Here is a 12,482-nt window from a genome sequence, read left to right on the forward strand (position 1 = left end):
TGGCTAATTAGATATTTCCATTCACAAGCAGGTGTACAAGTGTACCTCATAAAGTGGCCACTGGTGTATAATTAAATGGTAGTACAGAGCAAACCAGTATTTTCTTTAAAGATGACATTCTGTAAGCAAGCACCTTCCAAAGTTAACAAGTCCCTCAGGAATAATGGTTCTAAAACAATATTAAACAGTAGTGCTAGTAAGTCTGTGAACCTTGCAGAAGTTTCTCTATCTCTGCATAAATATGACCTAAAATGTGATTAGATCTTCACGTAAATCCTAAAACTAAATAAAGAGAATGCAATTAAATAAATAACACAAAATATTATACTTGTTCATTTATTTATGAGAAAAATGATCCAATTTTACATACGAAGGGTGATTGATAAGTTTGTGGCCTACGGTAGAAGGAGTCAATTTTAGAAAACCTAGCGCATTTATTTTTCAACATAGTCCTTTCCTACATTTACACACTTAGTCCAGCGGTTGTGGACCATACAGATCTTAGATCTCCAGAAAGACTGAAATTAAAAACATAACTAATAACTTAGGCCACAAACTTATCAATCACCCCGATGAGTTATTAACTTCAAACATTCTGCATAATCACTCAAAGAGTTGAACTGCATGTGCATATAACGAGAGCTATATAACTCATCTCCTTCTACCTTGTGCCATGAACTTATCAATCACCCCTGCTGTGGACACTTTCTGGAAGACCAAGATCCGTAAGCTCCACGGCCGCTGGACTAAGTGTATAAATGTAGAAGGGGTCTATGTTAAAAAATAAATGCTCTAGGTTTTCTAAAATTGACTCCTACTTTAGACCACAAACTAATCAATCACCCCTCATATATTTGTTAGAAAAAGTATGTGAACCTTTGCATTCAGTAACTGGTGTGACCACTCTCTCCCCCCCCCGCCCCCACCCACAGCGATAATTTCATCAAACATTTCCAGACCTGCTGATCAGTCCTGCACATTGGCTTGGAGGAATTTTAAGCCATTCCTCTTTACAAAACTCCTTCAACTCTGGGATGTTGGTGGGTTTCCTTGCATGAACTGCTTGCTTCAGGTCCTTCCACAACATTTCTATTAAGATTGACAAGACTTTGACTCAGCCATTCCAAAACCAACCTCTTGCTGATTTACTCTTGCCTTTCAGATCATTGTCTTATTGCATTATCCAACTTCTATTAAGCTTCAGGTGATGGACTGCTACCCTGATGTTCTCCTGTAAAAAATGTCAAGATACAATTTTGAATTCATTGTTCCTTCAACGATTGCAAACTGTCCAGGCCCTGAGGCAGTAAAGCAGCTCCAAACCTCCTTCCACCATGCTTCACAACTAGGATGAGGTTTTGGTATTGATGTGCAGTGCCCTTCTTCCTCCAAACATAGTAATGTGCATTTCTGCCAAAAAGAATTCAACTTCCATCTCATCAGTCCACAGCACATTGTCTCAGAAGCATTGTAGAACATTCAGATGTCTTTTGCAAACTTGAGATGTACAGTAATGTTTTTTTTTAGAACAGCAATTTCCTCCATGGTGTTCTTCCATGAACAACGTCCTTTACAGTGTTTTTCTTGTAGTGGACACTTGAACAGAGACTTTAGCAAGTTCTACAGATTCCTGCAGGACTTCTGCTGTTACCCTTCGATCTTTTTCACCTCCTTCAGCATTGCATTTAGTGCTTTTGGTGAGATCTTTGCAGGATGCCCACTCCTAGGGAGAGTAGCAACAAGACTGAGTTTCCTCCACTTGTAGACAATTTCTCTTACTGTGGACTGATGAACACTCAGGTCTTTAGAAATGCTTCTGTAGCCTTTTCCTGCTTCGTGCATCTCTACAATTCTTCTTCTAAGGTCCTCTGAAAGTTGTTTTGATCGAGTCATGGTGCACTTAAATAGATTTTTCTTGAGAAGAGCAGGCTCTATCAGTAACTTGACTGTGTCATTTTCTTCCAGGCAGGGCATTTCTACAGTCCACACCTCCAATCTCATCTCATTGGTTGGAACACCTGACTCCAAATAGTTTTTGTAGAAGGCATACAGGAGATTGGAAATTTGGCTGAATGAATGGTGTCATAGTACCAACCTCTCATTCAACATCAGCAAGATCAAGATTGTAGTCTTCAGGAGAGGGAAACCAGAAGTCCATAATTCAGTCCTCGTTAGAGGATCAGAGGTGGAGTATTGTGAAGAAGGCAATGCAATGCCTCTACTTTCTTGGGAGTCTGTGGAGATTCGGCATGGCATCTAAAATGTTGACAAACTTCTATAGATGTGTGGTGGAGAGTATATTCACTGGGTACATCACAGCCTAGTATAGAAACACAAATACCTTCGAACAGAAAATCCTACAAAAGGTAGTAATTCAGCCCAGCACATCACGGGTAAAGCCCTCCCAACTACTGAGCACATCTACATGAAATACTTTCATAATAAAGCAACATCCATCAGAGATCTCCATCCTCCAGCTCATGCTCCCTTCTCGCTGCTACAATCAGAAGAAAGTAGAAGTGGCTCAGGACTTGCACCACCAGGTTCAAGAACAGTTACTACCCCTCAACCATCAGGCTCTTTAATAAAAAGGGATAAGTACACTCACTTGTCCCATCATTGAAATATACCCACAGCCAAATATCTCATTATCTCATGTTCTCATTATTTATATTTGCATTTGCACAATTTTGATCTCTTTTGCACTCTGGCTAATCTTTCATTGATCCTGTTATAGTTACTATTCTACAGATTTGCTGAGTATGCTTACAAGGAAATGAGCCACAGGGTGGTATATGGTTACATACATGTACTTCCAATTTTTAAAAATCTGAACTTATTTTGAACACGAACACACACACACACACACACACAAAATACATAAAATCAAGAAAATCCGATCGCTGACCCTGTGATATAGCACAGGTTTTAGGAAAACAACTCTCCACTACTACCTTTAGCATCCCATCTACCTTCTTAACATCTTTCCTATATCCTCTAAAACCCACAAGGAACTCAATCAATAACAATTTCCTTTATCTGATATATGCTTCTTTCTTCAAGATCAACCTCTCAGTTTCCTTTGTTAACCAAGGTTCTCTAATCTTACCACCATTTTTTACTTGGAGGAGCATTCAGCCCTACCCCCAATACTAGTTTCAACCTTATTCTTTTTCATTACTACCATAATGTTTACTAATATGCAGTCAATTACGATTTAGATTCCAGTTTAATTCCTACAGTTTATTTTGTTAACTCATGTTGCAAATGACAATAAGCTCTGATGATGTCATTTTTTATAATTATTGCTCAAAGTTTACCAACCATTTGTGAAATTTATATGCTTCTTTCATTAAGATAAAAGTAAAAAAATAACGTCAAGGTGACTTTTAATTAAAGTCATAGCCTCCAAACATCATTCCATTTACACAGGTCAGTCATAACACATATAACCATATAACAATCACAGCACGGAAACAGGCCATCTTGGTCCTCCTAGTCCATGCCGAACCCTTAATCTCACCTAGTCCCACCTACCCGCACTCAGCCCATAACCCTCCACTCCTTTCCTGTCCATATACCTATCCAATTTTACCTTAAATGACACAACTGAACTGGCCTCTACGACTTCTACAGGAAGCTCAGTAGAACACAGTAGAACTTAGCTAACCTTTTAATTTCTGACTGTGATAAGTTGTGTTACATCAGCAAAAATTAGCAAATAGCATGCAAAATCAGCTAAATTTGCTCTTCTATCATGCAACTCAGCTTTCCTTGTTTCACATTAACATCCTCAATGTTCAAAAACTGCAAAATATGGTACAGAATTTTACACACATTGCCCAAATTTTAAATGTTTATGTATGAGAAAAACAGAGGCATAATTTTCTCCCACAGTCCATTACATATACTTCAACACATCAGATTGACATTATTTTCCATTTTTCCTAATTTAATACTTTAATGGTTATGAACACCTACCTTTCAAGATTACTTCATTTGGGATCCATAAAAGATTTTGATGACGATATCTGAAATTATAAAAAGTGACATCATCAGAGCTTGTAGACACTTGTAATGTGAGTTAACACAATAAATTGGAATCAAAATAGAAGATTCTCTGGAAGATTTATTGTAAAAAGGTCGCAACTAAACAAAGAGCAGCAAGTTAGAAAAAAATACAGTACGTAACTAATTCCAGAGACCAAATACAATTTATTTTAAGCAGTTAAGCACTGAAATTATTCAGAAAGTGTCATGCTATCTTGCCTTTAAAGACCTGTACATATTGTGGGTGTCCATTTTCAGTGCAACTAACTTCATTCCATGTGCAGACTATTTTGTATACTAATGTTGAAGGTCTGCCGAAACAGGCCAGTTATCTAGCAGCAATGTGTTTAACGCATATGGGAAACTTAGCATGTTGCAGCAATAAGACCTCATCTATTTAAAGCTATTATATCTTGCATGTACATTCATAATTTGTTAAACTTAAGTTGAATTTCTTAGTATGTTAACCTTTATGGGTTAAGTTTTACCAGAAGCCATTAGCCAAACCTTTTCAGTATTAAACGCAGGTGATGCTGCACCAATGCTACTGAGGCACTGCAGGTATCATCTCCTCAAAACTAATCAATAAGCTTCAACAATTTGGTCTCAAATACCTCCTTGGGCAACTGGATCCACAAATTCCTCACCTGTAGACCCCAATTAGAATTGGTAACACCTTCTCCTCCATAATCATCATCAGCACAGGCATATCACAAGGCTGTGTGTTTAGCCCCCTGATCTACTCACTTATGACTGTGTAGATAAACACAGCTCCAATACCATACTTAAGTGTGCTGATGACACCACTGTAGTAGGCTGAATCAAAAGTGGGAACAAATCAGCAGAAAGGAGGGAGTTTTAAAATCTGGCTGACTGGTGCCATTACAAAAACCTCTTACTCAATGTCAGCATCACCAAGAAGCTGATTATTGATGGAAGAGGAAACCAGGGGTCCATAAGCCAGTTTTCAGAGGATCAGAAGTGCAGAGGTTCAGCAACTTTACATTCCTTGGAGTTATCATTTCAGAGGACCTGTCCTGGGCCAAGCCTATAACAGCAATTATGAAGAAAGCACAGCACCTCTACTTCCTTAGGAACTTGTGAAGATTTAGCACGACATCTAAACCCTTGACAAACTTCTACAGATGTGTGGTGGAGAGTATTATTGATTAGTTGCACCAAAGCCTGATATGGAAACACCAATGCCCTTGCACAGAAAATTCTACAAAAAGTAGAGACTATGGCCCAGTCCATTGCAGTTAAAGCCCTATCCACCATTGTGCACATTTACGTGAAGTGTTGTTGCAGGAAAGCAGCATCCATCATCAGGGACCCCCACCACCCAGGTTGTGCTCTCTTCTTGCTGCTGCCATCAGGAAAAAGGTACAGAAGCCTCATCAGCAGGTTTAGGAACAGGTTCAAACATCAGGCTCGGGAACAAAAGGGAATAACTTCACTTGCCCCATCACTGAAATGTTCCAACAACCTGGACTCATTTTCAATGACACTTTATCTTATGTTCTTGTTATTTATTGTTTACTTTTTTTTTAAAGAACTTCTTGTATTTGCAGTATGTTGTCTTTTACACACAAGCTGAACGCCCAAGTTGGTGTAGTCAATCATTGGTAATATTACGGTGATTATTCAATAATGGATTTTTTGAGTATGCTTGCAAGAAAATAAATCTCATGGTTGCATATGGTGTATATTATATAAGTACATACATGTATTTTGATAATAAATTTACTTTGAACTTTGAACATAGAAAACAGAGTCTGTGATGTAGTGCCAACCTAATTAAATGAGTAATTAAATACCTAACTGGATTACAGGTGTCCCCCGCTTTACAAATGTTCGCTTTACACCACTTTGCTTTTACAAAAGACCTACATTAGTAACCTGTTTTCGCATTACTAAGAGGATTTTCGCTTTTACAAGAATTTTTCCCATATAAATTAATGGATCTTTGCTTTACACCATTTCGACTTAAGAAAGGTTTCATAGGAATGCCCTACCTTTGTAAAAAAAAAAGGGGGGGGAAACACCTGTAATCCCTTCTTTCTATACAATGGCCTAGAACAGAAGAAAGAAAGAATAAAAAATAATTTACTCAAACAGTCTAACAGGAGGGGGATGTCATCACTTCCCCAGCTATAGGTTGACTCATTATAGAGTCTAATGGCTGAGGGCAAGAATGACCTTATACAGCGCTCTTCAGAGCAGTGTAGTTGTTTTAGTCTATTACTAAAAGTTCCCCTCTGTTCAGCCAAGATGGTATGCATAGGGTGAGAAACATTTTCTAGAAATGCCAGGATCTTCAATAGGGTCCTTTGTTCTACCACAGCATCCAGTGTATCCAGTTTGATTCCTATAACAGAGCCAGCCTTTTTAATCAGTTTATTAAACCTGTTGGTATCACCCATGTTGATGCCATTGCCTCAGCACACCACTACATAGAAGATGGTATGGGCAATGATGGACTGGTAGAACATGTGAAGGAGAGCCCTGCATACTCCAAAGGACCTCAGTCTCTTAAGGAAGTAGAGGTGACTCTGGCACTTCTTGTACACAGCCTCTGTGTTGGTGCTCCATTCAAGCCTGTCATCCAGGTGCAACCCTAGGTACCTGAAGGTCTTCACTTCATCCTCACCATCAATGGTACAGGGAGCAGTGCAGGCTTGGTCTTCTTAAAGTCCATCACCATCTCCTTTGTCTTACTGATGCTGAGCTGCAGATGATTCAGCTTGCACCATTTTCACAAAGTCCTCCACCAGGGCCTTTTTGCATCCTCCTGTTCCCCCTTTATACACACTACTATTGCTGAGTCATCAGAGAATTTCTGCAGATGATATGACCAAGTGTTGTACCTAAAGCCCACAGTATACAGGATAAACAGGAAGAGAGCCAATACTGTCCCCTGTGGGGACCCAGTGTTGCTTAAAGCCATGTCTGACACGCAGCTCTGAAGCCACACAAACTGTAGTCTGCCTATCAGATTATCCAGATTACACTGGAAGTACCAAACTGCAGTGAACAGAGCTTTTACCCCCTAAGGACTGTATGGTATTGAAGGCACCCAAGAAATCAAAAAAAACATTATCCTCACAATGCTGCCCTGCTTATCCAAATGGTAGAAGGCTCTGTTCAACAGGTAGATTACAGCATTGTCGACTCCAAAGGTGCTCCTGGTAGGCAAATTGTGGGGGATCAAGGGTTGATCTGACCAGGGGCTGCAGATGAGCTAAGACCAGCCTCTCTAGGGTCTTCATGATGTAAGAGATCAAGGCAACAGACAGGAGTCATTCAAGCAGGTCGCCCTTCTTGGGTCCTGGGACCACTCATGATATTTTCCACATAGAAGAGACCCAGATTGAAAATGCACCGGAGAACTCCACACAACTGCTCAGCTCACTCTTTCAGGACCTTGGGGTTCATGCCATCCGGTCCCGATGATTTGCCTTATCTGAGTTTCCCCAGAGCCCTTCTCACCTGCTCAATAATGATGGTGAGTCAATGATGACTGGGGAGTTGGTGGAAGGTGGGGGCTAGGGGAGGTGAAGTTCGGGACAATAGCAGTTGGTATGTGGAGGTGTGATGGTAGGTGCAGGGCAAGGAGGGGATGTAGATTGTGGATATCCTGTATGCCCTGATTGGTGAAAATAATTCAAGATGGATTGCCACTTTCTAGAGGCATCGCATTTTGAAGATGTCATCGATGCTGGGGAGGCTAATGCCCGTGCTGGAAGTGGCTGAGTTAGCAAACCTCCACAGCTTTTTCCAATCCTCTAGTCTGGTGCCTTCAAACCAGACATTGAAACAACCAGTCAGAATGTTCTCCACGGTAGATCTGTAGAAATTTGCTGGAATCCTTAGTGACATACAAATCTTCTCGAATTCCTAATGAAATATAGCCACTGACGTGCTTTCTTCATAATTATGTTCAATATATTGGACCCAGTACAGATCTTCAAAGCTGTTGATACCAAGGAACTTGAAGCTACTCACTCTTTCCACTGCTGACCCCTCAATGAGAACTGCTGTGTGCTCTCCAGATTTCCTCTTTGTGAAGTCCACAATCAATTCTTTGGTCTTACTAACATTGAGTGCAAGGTTGTTGTTATGATACAACTCAACCAGCCAATATATCTGACTTCTGTATGCTCCCTCGCCACCACTGAGATTCTGTCAACAACAGTTATATCAACAGCAAATTTATAGATAGCATTAGCGCTGGGCCTAGCCACACAGTCCTCAGTGTAGAGAAAGTACACTCTTGAGGTCATTGGTGTTGACTGTCAGCGAGGAGATTTTATTTCTGATCTGCACTGACTGTAGTCTCCTAATGAGGAAATCAAGGACTTAGTTACAGATAGCATTGCTATTGTCCATGTGGTTGAAGGTCGAGGAGAGCTAGTGAGATTGGTAGTGGTAGACAAAATACAGTGTGTCCACATCCTTGCTCAGCAGGAGCACTTATAACTATGACCAACTTTTCAAAGCACTTCATCACAACAGATGTGAGTGCTACTGGGCAACAGTCATTGATGCAGCTCATCCTGCTCATCTTGGTATGATTGATGCCTTTTTGTAGGATATGGGAACAACCTACTGCAGCAGTGAGAGGTTGAAAGTGTCTTTAAAACACTCCAGCTAGTTGGTTGGCACAAGTTTTTAGTGCCTTCCAGGTACTCCAATTGGGGTCTATTGCGTTGTAATTAGTCATCCTCTTGAAAGATGTTCTGATGTTGGCTCCTGAGACAGATATCCGAGTGCTGAGACAGATACATGACAGCTGAGTCGAAGCTGCTTTTTTTAAAAGAAAAATAAGTTCATTTTTCACAAAACCTAGAAAGTAAGAATTATTTGAATTATAAACTTGTGTTCTTAATTTGTTATCTAGTGCCATCTCGCTGCATTTTCAATGACTTATATTTGATTTAACACATGTTAACTAGAAAGGTCTATTAAATTTATCTTCAGTTTTCCAGTTTTAGAACACAGATGGCTTTGTAAACATGTGCATCTGTTAAAATGTCAAGTTTGTCCCTCAACATTGAAATTATTAATTTATGCTTTTTCATAACTATTTTACCAATATTTTCAACAGAACATGACTCAAACTTATTGCACAATAAAACTTGCCAAATTGCTCGACAATGCATGAAAGCAGAATCCTATTGTCCCAAATTTCTAGCAGAAAATATCTAATATATATAATAAATACATAGATTTTAAGCATCTATAGAAACCTATACAGGCAGTCCCCAGGTTATGAATGAGTTCCGTTCCTGAATCCGTCTTTAAGTCGGATTTGTATTTAAGTCAGAACAAGTACATCCGGTATTATTTAGCGTCAGTTAGTGAAATGTTTGTCTTAGTATATAGCATATATTTTACCTTTCTATGCATATAAAACACGTAAAGAAACATATGTATTCCAGTAATTAAACCACTGCGTTGCTTAGTAATAATTGTACACAAAATGAAGCTACTGGGTACTCGTCATAGTATCTGATGTTTGGGCGCGAGGCAAGGTTGCCCATTGACCTTTGTTTTGGGACTGATGAAGATTTATTTGAAATACGTGTCTGACATGAGAAGAGTGTTGAAAAGGGCTTATGAATTAGCTTGGGTCACGACTGCCAAGTATAATCAAGGGAATAAGAGGAGGTCTGATCAAAAGGTGAGGTTTTCCCAACTCCTGGCAGGAGACAGAGACCTCATAAGGAATTTGGGGCTACTTGGAAAGTGTAAGTTGGCTGACCACTGGGCAGCTATGCCCTACGTGGTGGAGAATCAGATGCCAAACCTACCAGTTTTCTGGGTGAAACCAGAGGATGGGAATGGGCCTGTCAAGATTCTCCATCTGAACCACCTGTTGCCCTTGGGTCAAGAAGTGCAGGTAGACCCAGAGTCTGGTTTGGAGCCTACACCTAGTAAGAGAACCCTTCAGAAACACGGGGTGACTACCGGGCCCCCAACAGGCGAGGTTAGGCCGGCCCCCACCCCTGAGAGGGATACTGATTCAGAGGATGAGGACCTGGTTGTGTGGTATGTGCTGCCTTTCACTAACTCCCCATTGATTGAGGAAGAGACTCCTGGCCCTTCTCCCATTGAGACTAGTGAAGTGGGAGGGGCTATCTGTGGGCATCCTGGCTTGGGGCAGGGCTCTGCAGGGGGAGGAAGCCAGGTTTGATCATGGGACAGAGGGCTCCAAGTTGCAGGTGGGCAAAAGTGACAGATTGGGGGAGGTCTTACCAGGTAGACCAGAAGTATCCCCAGTAGTGTCGGAACCTGAAGAGTTAGATGATGGGGTGCAGAGGTCTCAGAGAATTAGGAAACCACCAGATAGGTTGGCCCGCATAGCACCAGCATTAGAGTGTGACCCCTACTGTGTTGGACAGATAGGTCACTGCCTTTTACACCTGGATTTGGCTTTGTGTTTTGCAGGAAGGGTTGGTGAATTATTTCAACGTCATGAGGACACGACTAAATTTGGTGGGGAGGGGGTTTCACTGCTGTGTAACAAGCTGTAAGGTTTCACTGATAATGTAATGGTTTCTCTGTAGCAGCAATGTTTGGGTTATGACTAGAGATAATAGGGTTTGGAATGCTTTTGTTCTTTCTTGTGAGTCTGGAAGAGAAATTTTTGCGGTCTTTTGCTGGGGAGTGATGAGGAGGGAAGATGCGAATGGAGGGAGTTGGTAGACTGCTGGATGGGATGGACTTGGAGCAAGGGTCCAAAGGGCAGCGACGATTGGAGGAGATCGATGGTGGACGATCGGCTTTTCAGTGAGCTCCAACATTGCGCAATAGACTGTTTCATAAGATTGGGCCCTTTTTCTTTTTTTCATTTTCTTTACTAACCATATAGTCAAAGTAAGAATTAAAAAGCTTAATCATTTAATCACATATTGTGTACTGTTTGTTATTTCAGGGTATTGATTTGTAACAGGGGACATATTGCACAGCATCCACCCAAACGAGATTTCTTAAGTTTGGCCAGGCTGGGGGCTGTCACCCCCTATATTAAGCTGCAAGCCGAAGCGAGAGTCACATGGGTATACCGTAAATTCCGGACTATAAGCCGCTACTTTTTTCCCACGCTTTGAACACTGCGGCAACACTGCAGCCTATACTACGGTGCAGCTAATGCATGTTTTCTTTCATGCCGCCAAAAACATTTTGCCTCGTAGCAATAGACCAATAAAATTGATGAGTAGTTCACAGAGGTCCAATGAAATTGTATGTTAAATCAAGCGCACTTTCACAATTAAATTATTGTAAATCAGTCATTTGTACTCACCCTCATTAACATGGAAAACACTCGAAGAAAAGCATATGATGCAGCTTTTAAGTTAAAGGCGATCAATCTAGCGGTTGAAGAAGGAAATCGAGCTGCTGCACATAATCTTGGCATAAATGAATCGATGGTGAGACGGTGGAGACGCCAGCGTGAAGAACTGAGTCAATGCAAAAAGACGACAAAAGCTTTCAGAGGTAATCATAGCAGATGGCCTGAACTTGAAAACTTTCTTGAAGACTGGGTTAACACACAGAGAGCAGGCGGCCGCAGTGTTTCCACCATGCAGATCAGACTGAAGGCTAAAGCAATCGCCACCAAAATGAAAATCGAAGATTTTAGAGGTGGGCCATCGTGGTGTTTTAGATTTATGAGACGAAAAGGCCTGTCTGTCAGGGTACGCACGACTCTGTGTCAGCAGCTCCCTCCCGACCACGAGGAACAACTTGCTAACTTCCGCACATTCACTCAAACAAAGATAGTGGAGAATTCCATCGGGCCAGATGATATCATAAATATGGATGAAGTGCCTTTGACGTTTGACCTGCCTCTCACTCGGACTGTTAATAAAAAAGGTGACTCGTCCATCACTGAAAACCAGTGGTCATGAGAGAACGCATTTTACTTGTGTTCTGAGCTGCACAGCATCCGGACTAAAGCTTCCACTGATGGTGATTTTTAAGCGGCTGACAATGAAAGTTCAGTGAAAGCTGCCATCACGAGTACAAACTCAATTCCAGCTGTGATTCCTGGGGGCACCACGAAGTATTTGCAGCCACTGGACATCAGCGTGAACCGGGCATTTAAAGTGGCGCTGCGCGTTGAGTGGGAGGCTTGGATGACGAGCGGCAAGAAATCCTTTACCAAAACAGGACGCATGCGAAGAGCATCTTTAACTCAAGTCTGCCAGTGGATCCTAAATGCGTGGAGCCATGTCACAACATCCACCATCACCAACGGGTTTCGAAAGGCTGGACTGCTGCGTGATGAAGAGGACCGCGTGCGCTCAAGTGAGAGCGACAACGAAGAGACTGAAGTGAGTGACGAGATCCTGAGGTTGTTCAATTCGGACACTGAAGGACTTTGATGGTTTTAGTGCGCAGGAGGAAGATGAAGAAGGCGATCACTA

General features: G+C 41.4%; 1 protein-coding gene across 3 annotated transcripts in view; it reads right to left on the reverse strand.

The window, feature by feature from the left end:
- Positions 1–12,482, reverse strand: part of ptpra (protein tyrosine phosphatase receptor type A) — a 219,091-nt gene that overhangs the window by 127,505 nt on the left and 79,104 nt on the right. For all 3 annotated transcript variants that reach the window (XM_059965672.1, XM_059965671.1, XM_059965670.1), the window contains exon 2: positions 3,982–4,031. The gene's annotated coding sequence lies outside the window, so the exon portion shown is untranslated. The remainder of the gene's footprint in view (positions 1–3,981; positions 4,032–12,482) is intronic.

Source organism: Hypanus sabinus, chromosome 3 (assembly GCF_030144855.1).
Source record: "Hypanus sabinus isolate sHypSab1 chromosome 3, sHypSab1.hap1, whole genome shotgun sequence".
NCBI classification, from domain to species: domain Eukaryota; kingdom Metazoa; phylum Chordata; class Chondrichthyes; order Myliobatiformes; family Dasyatidae; genus Hypanus; species Hypanus sabinus.